The 9,200-nt window shown below is 37.4% G+C and overlaps 1 non-coding gene across 1 annotated transcript; it reads left to right on the top strand.

The window, feature by feature from the left end:
- The first annotated feature begins 433 nt into the window (after positions 1 to 433).
- Positions 434 to 539, top strand: LOC118574870. The gene has a single exon (XR_004943760.1). It is a non-coding gene; the product is annotated as a U6 spliceosomal RNA (small nuclear RNA).
- The last annotated feature ends 8,661 nt before the right edge of the window (positions 540 to 9,200 follow it).

The raw sequence follows: 9,200 nt of genomic DNA, 5'->3' as shown, positions 1-9,200 counted from the left end.
GAGCCTCAGGCTAGTTATCTCCTTTCTGTAGACCCCAGAGATGCCTCCTAGAAATGAAATTTTTATACAAATGAATGCTGGGGTATCTTAAATTTCTGTCAAGTCTCATTATTTTGTCAATATTGGCAGCAAGGAAAGATCACTGCCTTTGTTCTCAGAACTTCCCACTGTAGTCCTGCTATCAACTGACCTTGGCAAGATGACATGATATTTCTGCATTATATTTGCCAATCTGTAAAGTCTACAGCTAAGTTCCTAAATGTGTCTCTTGTTTCACTTGATCAGTGTTTCAACTCCTCAATACTTTATACACATCACCTGAATTTCTCAGTTGATTACTTGCAGCACAACTTTAGTGATCACCTGGGTTTTCCATAATACCCTATATTCTATCAGTAAGTCTTCCCAAATATTCTTGAAAATACTCCTCACCATGCTCTCTTTGGCAGCATATATACTAATATTAGAATGATATAAAAAGATTACCATGGCCCCTGTACAATGATAACATGCAAATTCATGATGTGTTCCACATAGTTTATATTTTATTTTGTTATTTATATTTGTAAATAAATGCATGGATGGATGAATAAACAAAAACCTTACCACTAGGATAAAGGTTAACAACTGAAATGTCATACCTGCCGGGAGAGAGTAAGTCAGTTTCTCCAATAGAGTGATAATGGCTAGGTATATCAACCACTCCAGGACAGGCCTCCTGAACAACATATAAAGGATCACATAGTTTTTGTGTGTGTGCCTGCTTTTATTTGGCTATAGTTTGGTGGAAAATTTCAGGGAAGGGTATTTTTTTTGTTGTTGTGTTTTCTTGGTTTGGGAGTTTTGTTGTTATATTGGCTTTTTGTTTGTATTTTGAGAAAGAACTTAAAGTTGGGTAGGTAGGAATGGGGGGGGATCTAGATTCTAGCAGGACATGGAGGAGGGGAAGAATGTGATTAAAATATATTTAAATTTAAAATTGATTTAAATAATAAAAAAGAAAATATTCCTCTCTTTTCACCCATTTACTGGCTCTCTCAGGTTATTCACCATATTTTCTCCTAAACAGCCTATTAACCAAATCATCTAATCCAAGTTCATCCCTTGTTACTATTGCCAAAGTGGCCCTTTGGAAGGATGTACTATAACGTGTAATTCTAGTGCTCAGAATATTTTAATAGCTCCCCATTGTCTCCAACAAAACATCTGAGCTTTTTTTTCTGTGTGTTTTTCCTGTTTTTAATTGAAATTTTTTCATATAATATATTTTGATCACAGTTACCCCTCCCCCTACTCCTCCCCAGTCCCACCTTCCTATCCACCCAACTCCATGTTCTTTTTCTCTTTTTAGAAAGGAAACACTTGAACTTTTAAACCTTATTGTTCAAAACCTCCAATGCTCCACTCATGCAATTAATCTTTCCTGCCATGAAATTTTTCATTTATATACATATTCTCTATGAAATTCTTAAATTCCTAGTTCCTTTATTTATGATAGAAAAGCTGTGCATTCCCAGTTTTCAAGTCTGGACTCTATCTACACCAAAGTCTATGCAAAATATACATGAATTTGCTAACATGGAGTATGGAAAACATTAAGTAGTTCAGTTTATTACACTTGATTCTTAGTAGCAAGTTATTGTCTAAGCTCCCATCTAAAAATAAAGTGCAAATTAAATGTATAAACAATAGCCTAATCTGAAAGAGCTAATCAGTCAGTCAAGAGCTGTAAGTATACATTCTCCTCAAAACATCATGAAATATTATCTTTAAAAAGATTGAGAAACTCAAAGAAATTTCTCTAATGCATCCTGTTTAGAGACAAAGAAGAAAAATTGGAGAACACTAAACTCTTTGAGTGCATTAATTCTAATTATTTCCATTATTTCTCCTAGGGGCTGTTACCTTTTCAGTTTTGTTCAGCACAAGCATTCTGAATCTGAAAATTCCATACCGAAAGTGACCCAAAATCTAAAATGTTTTTGGTGTCAATATAACGTCACAGGTGAAACGTGACACCCCTGACCTCATGTGATCAATTTCAGAGAAAGTTTTGGTAACTACAAATATCGCAAAAAATGACCTTCAGGCTAAGTGATTAAAACATATATGAAACATAAATGAATTTTATGCTGAGGACTCTCATCCTCCAGATATGTATACACAAATATTCCACCCCCCAAAAGAAAATACCAAATCTAAAACACTAACATTTAAGATAAAGGATACTCAATTTGTATAAAACCCCAAGTATGGAACCCCTTCTCCCAGAAGTAATAGAAAATTAGAGGTTTTCTCTAAGATGCAAGACATTTGAATATCTAGAAGTCAATTTTACTTGCTTACAGAGACACATAAAGTGAAGGAAATGTTGTACAATTGCTTTTACTTCCCCTAAGAACTCGACTTTTTGAAGAACAGGAGAGATGATTTTAATCACAATTTATGCATAACTTGGCTTAATGTCAAGGAAAGTTTTCATAAAATAATCAATTTATCTATGCAGAAGCTGAACACATTGGTGCATGCTTCATTGTCTATTTGGTAACTTTAGCAAATTCCCATAATTTAACAAATTTATATGAGTGCCTGAAATGATGGTCAGGAGGCCCACAAATAAATGAGATAGTATCTCTGCTTCACAAAAACAGCAGATTTCTACTCAGAAAAACAGATAGGCATGACTCTGCATATTCTACCTTTGGTCACAAATGATATCCTTAATTAGGAGAGGAAAGGTAGGAAGTAAAACCATTTTGGAGGGGAAGATGAGTTCAGCATGCCTACAGGACACTTACATGTGGATAATTTTAGTGCATACATGGATAGTCTGGGGATGAGGAAGAACTCAAGAGTGAAGATTATTAAGTTATGCTCTTTTTTTTTTTTTTTTTAAAGCTGAGGATCGAACCCAGGGCCTTGCGCTTGCTAGGCAAGCGCTCTACCACTGAGCTAAATCCCCAACCCTTAAATGACGTTATTAAATACATTTAGCTGGGCATGGTGCACAGACCTTAAATCCCGGCATTTGGGAGGAAGAGGCAGGTGAAGTTTTGTGAGTTCAACGACAGCCTGGTCTACATAGTGAGTTCCAGAACAGCCAGGACTACATTGAGAAACCTTGTTTCAAAACATACATGAAATAAAATAAAGATCTTTTAAACTAAGGGGTAAACTTATCACTCAGGAGAACAGATAGAACAGAGTGAGACAGGAAGCTGAAAGCAGTTTCCTGAGAGACACTCATAAAAAAGGAAGAGAAGGTAATAGGAGCAGTAGAGAGAGAGAAAAAGGCATACCTAAACAAATATCCCTGATTCAACCTAAGCATCCAATTTGGTTCTACTCTGAAAACACATAGACGTGATAGTGTAGTATTTCCGTGATCATAAACCCACAAAAGCAAAGGGAACAAGAAAAGTGACAGCTAGATTGAGAAGCTGCAGAGTCGGTATCTTCCTGGTAACCAGTTTCACAGCTGCAAGCAGTGAGCATGATTGTTTCCGAGAAACAAAGAAGATGGGGAAGAAAAGACAGAGTTATGACTCTGTGGAAAGCCTAATCAAAATCAGGAAGCCAACAGCTTAAAGGTTGTGTAGTAAATTGATGGTAAACAATTAGAGATGTCTTATACTAATTATGGCTTCAGTAAATCCAGATACAAAAGAAATGCAGCAAATAAAGTTTGGGGTGTCAAGAGAAGAAATTTAAAAAAAAACAATGAGTGTTTGTACAAAAATAGCTGATACTAGAACATATTTCCCAGCTGTGAGGAAAGACAAGAAGAGTTAAAAATCACGGTACAGGGGAGAAGGTAAAGGATGAATGGTCAACCGAGACATTCGCTGAGAAGATGAGAGAATGCTGTTACCTTATGGCAGTTTTAAAAGAAATTAGAAATGTAGGTCATCTGCTGAAAGTGAAGAAGCCAGAGTGGGGCCCTGAGAAAAGAAGTGAAGGCTTGGAACAGCTGCTGTGGGAAATGCTAGCAGGAGCCAGCTATGGATGAGAAAAGGATTAAGGATAAGAGTTGAGGGTCCAGCTGAGGTTGAAAAGCATGCATTTGTAGTGGAGCCAATGAGCATGGATATGCAATTTTCCCCAGATAGGTCTTCAGCAGCCTGGGAACAGGAACAGGCAAAGGGGACCACTGAAGTGAGCCAGGACTGGGTAGGGATTGCCAAAGCTGTGATATGGAAGGTGAAGGAGTCAAAGAAATGGAAAATGCTTGTGAGTGTTGTTGAAATGGAGTCCAGCATAGGCAGGAAGGGAGAAGACAGGATGTGGCTGCTGGCCTAAAAGATTAAGTAAGAGAGAAAGGAATGGAGCTCCAAGGAAAAACAATTTGATTGATCACAAGGCCATTCCTTGGTGTTTCGGATATAAATTCAGGTGACTATTGCCTCTGTAACCAAGCTCTGAACCTTTTTGGCTAGATAGCTGCTGGTTTTCCAGGCAAGTGCCGCATTAACAAGGTTTAAATGACTGCTTTCTCCCATGAGTTATTTCACAGCAGTGCTCTTTAGTCCAGTTTTCCCATTGTTTTTAAGGTATTTCTTGAAGCTAATCTTGGCGAATTCAGCCTGGGTGGGGGAAGGGGCTGAGGCACAATGAGGGGAAGTATGTATTTAATAATTTCCTTTTGTGTAGGGCTCTGGCTCTGGCTCTGCCTCAAAGACCCTGTACTGTAAGGAACACAAAGAACATTTGGAAGCTATCAAGTTGCTGAGGGTCCCAAAGTGCAGCCTGCCCTGCAAAGAAATCTAGGCTAATCCCCTTTCCAGCCCTCCTCTAGAGGGCAGCTGCTTCCCTCTTCCGGTTTAGAAGCCAACAGCTTCTAGGCCACATAGCTGCTCACCATGTGTAGGCTGTGATTTTACAACAGTGGCAAGGGGAAGAGAGGGTGGAAATAGTCATTGAACAGAAAATGTAAGGCCTGCCAGTCTCCAACCCACAGAGGCCCCTTCCAGCCCTCTGGATCATATCACCAGGAGAACCTTGTGTTGAAACCCGCAAAGCTACAGTGGATTCAAACATATTTGCATTAGTAATAATTGCCCGGTCTGCCACAAAGAACATGTGCAACTTCACTGCCCCCCCCAAGTTATGGATAAATGTCTCATAATTTCTGATTCTAGTTCCTTGTTATTAAGTGGTTTAAAATGATAAATGCTCCTGGGTGGGGTGTGGAGGTTCAAATGATTTTTAAGATTCCTAACTTTACTTTATGGCAACATAATATTTAATAGCTACACCTTCCATTTTCAGGAACAATTTATGCCACAGAACAGGCAGCATACTTAGGCTTTGTCACATGGGTCCTGCTCTTCTTCAGTGTTGGAAAACAAGAATTTATCAGGGCTCTGCAAATAAGAACTTTCTAGGACTTCTCAAACAGATCATCTGTACTAATGCTTCTTATTTATCAGATGATGACTCCTCCAAACACAGATATTGATATTCTATCACTACAAAACTCTACTCTGATTTTATGCCCCAAAGCATAAAAGTTCTAAATGTCTCTCTCCCCATTTTTAGCCCTAAATTTTGTAATTTGATCATATTTATCTAATTAGAAGATAAGTCCAAGGCAAGGCTTTCAAAGGGAACAAATGTTAGAGTTCTGCAAAACAGCTGCTGGAGAAATAAGCACTCTGACTACAACTTGTTCATTTTTTGTTAGGGGATACAAAGGACTGATTTTCATACTAACATGTGAGTTTGTTGACAGAAGTATGGGGAGGGCCATTTTAAGGGAATGTACCTATCATAGAATATATGTTGTCTAGGCATTTTAAAGAATCTGTAATTAAAATGTCAGAAGTATGACTGTAAGTCTATGTAAAAGTGGTACTACATCCACTTTTAAACAAAACCATAGCAATCTTATTTCAAATGAAGACCTTTGACTCTCGGTGGCAAAATTAAACTTCCTGAAAAATGATCTTTGAAGACTTATTAGAATTCTCCATGGAAACAGATATGAAGATTGTACATGAGTAAGACTTCTGTTTAGTAAGTCACTTCTTTACTAGTTCAAACCTATATACATCTTTCTGTCTTTGCAATATGAAATAATTTTCTTGAATATAGAATGCATACTCTCCTTTAAGTTTAAGTTACAAGGAAAATGTGTGTTTTTACTATCTACACCCCCGAGGGGGGGCTGTCCACACAGCTTTCATTTCACTTTGGACTCACATCCTGTTACTTCTTTCAGGTAAAGTTTGTGACCTTGGCATCTCTTTCCATAGCAGCGCCCTTGGTTTACGAGCTTTCATGCCTCAAAGTGCAGCACACTAAGAAGAAAAAGGTCTTTGAAAAGTCTGACATAGAGAGGCTCTGGACCATAGAGAGACCCATTCTAAGACGTGGTCATTAAAAAAATTCTCTCTTACCATAAACCAGAACATGCCAGCGGCTAGGGGCAGGGGGAAGAAGTTCTCCAGCTGCACTGTTTATAATTGTGAAGAAAGAAAGACAACAGTCACTTTGAGATAAATACGTGCATGTCCCAGCTTTTGTCAGACTGACTTGGCAACTCCAAAAAAAATTAAACAATTAGAATATGTTAGGAAGATTACAAGACTACTATATTTCAAAATGTTTATAGGTTAGTTTTGCAGCAAAAAAAAAAGAAAAGAAAAGAAAAAAAAAGAACAGCTTCATCTAACGGAACGAGGACATTTACTGCAAAGGAAGCCAAGAAGTCTGGTTTTCAAGAATATTTGCAATAGGAAAAAGTACCCAAAAGACAGCCCTTGTTGTAGCAAAGCTGGAAACCTTTTCTGGGTGATTTAAAATGCTCTCCAGTGAACCATGGCCAATTTATGATTAAAAGCAGAAATAAAAACTGAAATAAAACTGCAAAGTGTCTTTTTGGTAGAGTTTTCTTTTTCAGAAATCTATAATAGGTCTGATTTATGTCTTATCCAGATCCAATATGCTGGTAAGTCACTGAAATTGCCTTTAAAGAGGCACTTTATTAAGGATTCAAGCCCTAACTATAAGGCCATGGTGAACTAACATTCACAACAGCTGTCAGTCCAGCTGGTAGCAGGCTATTTCAATACCTGGAAAGTGGGAAAAGAAACATATCTTCACAATGGACAACTCACTTCCTAGGCCACATAGGTACTCCTGGACATGGCATGAAACCTACAAAGACTATTCTGACCCAAAATGTGTCCCCAGAGGTCTTATTTGTTGATTTTGATTTAAAATTTACCATGACAGTCTCTACTTGAGGTTCAGGATACTGTTCCCATTAGAATAACCTTGAGAGATAGCATGCAAGTAACTATAAAAATATTGTAGGCTCATTATGTGTTCCCTGGCAGTGGAAAGAACTTTGACAGTAATGATGGAAAACTAACAGTGTGCATGTATGATAAAACAGTGGATGGTGGGTAAGAGAAATCGTGAGCTTGCAGTTGGTTCCCATTTAACAGAAGAATCTGCATGCTCAGGACATGGGGACTGAGCAGACTGAAGTAGGATGCCAAAAATACTTTCAATGCAGAAGAAAGATCCTGACGTTAGCCAAGCAGTGGTGGCATACACTTTTAATCCCAGCACTCGGGAGGCAAAGGCAGTGGATCTCTGTGAGTTCAAGACCAGCCTGGTCTACAGAGTGAGTTCCAGGACAACCAGGACTGTTTCACAGAGAAACCCTGTTTCAAAAAACAAAAAACAGAAAACCTGACTTTAGAGTTAAAACATATAGCTTTAGTCTCATTCCTATAAAAGTTATGTGACTTTAGATATGTGTTTGTCTTTCCCCAGATTCAAATTTTTCCATCTATCTGAAGGTGATAGGGTAGATAGAAAATTACCTTTGAAGTCCGTTCAACACTGTCCTAACCAGAAAATCAAGTGTAGCAAACAACAAACTGGATATTCACCATTTGTCCAGTACTTTAACTCCTGGGCACCCAATAACCTCCTGTGAAAATATTATAGAAGCACTAAGAAATAAAGTGCATTAATGGGAACCATTCCAAAGAGTAGGAACTTTTCTTGTCAAGGGATCATTCTTCTCCTCCCTTTGTGCCTCATGCTGTCATGGTTTTAATTACTAAAAACAACTAGGGGCCTAGTAACACTTTCTGACCAGTTTTTTACATTTGACACAACAAATACACAACAAACTAAGACCACATTTTTCTATCCATATTTTGTTTTACTAAAGACCAAAAGTGTACCAAAACATCAAATACTTTTATTTTCCTATCTGACCTTTCAAATACATGTTGTAGTAGAACAATAAAAACATGTAAGTGATCATAAGGCTGACATGCTAAGTAAAAAGAGGAAATACTTAGGGGGTCAATGCATTTCTTCTTCTTCTTGCCGGTATGGGATTGTTTTCTATGGTTAGCCTTCAAAAATGTTGCACAATCTATGTTGAAATGCCCTAAATTATGCTGTCACATCCCCTTAGAGACCATGCCTTAGTTAAAAAGAATTCACTAGCAAAGAAATATTTAACTCATATTAAGTCCACACTTCCCACTAATTTTTATCCCATGCTTTCCCATTAAACATCAAGCAATAGTGGAAACTAACTCCCCACTACCACCTGGTTTTCAAAACCTTTCACAGCTGTAAGTCAAAGCATCACAGTTGACTCTACATTCTTTGTTCTGCATTCTTTCAGCTCATTAACCTAATCTTATGTTGACCATCTTGTTTGATTTAAATTTGCTTTGGCCCCTTCTTATTGGACAATAAAACATGTTTGGGCTTATTCGTTGTCATTAGCAGGTGGGTAGTTCCTGTTAATAACTCTATGCTGCTTTCAGCAAATATATTCCTTCAAATTAAACTGCATTTTAGTAGTCCAGTTTGAAAAAGAAAGGTACTCTACTTGTCAGAATGAGGACCAGAAGCTTTGGGTAAGACACAACTTTAAAAAATTGTTCCTATGCTCAAAGTACATTATGTGTTTGCATGAAAATATCCTTATGAAACCTGTCACCAAGTACAATGAATATATATCAGTTACAAATATTACTAAAAGTGTCTCATCTTTGAAATCATATTGTTCTTTTATCATTATAATATCTTTGGCCTATTGGAAAAAAAACTGCATCCCAATTGCTTACTTATATGGGATTATAACTGAATAACAAACTGGGAATTGGTTTTAGAGGTATTATTTTATGAAAATAAAAACATTTTAAAAAGCATTTTGAAAT

Source organism: Onychomys torridus, chromosome X (genome assembly GCF_903995425.1).
Source record: "Onychomys torridus chromosome X, mOncTor1.1, whole genome shotgun sequence".
Taxonomy (NCBI): Eukaryota; Metazoa; Chordata; class Mammalia; order Rodentia; family Cricetidae; genus Onychomys; species Onychomys torridus.
Note: the sequence above shows the minus strand (reverse complement) of the source record. Positions and strands in the feature narration are given on the sequence as shown.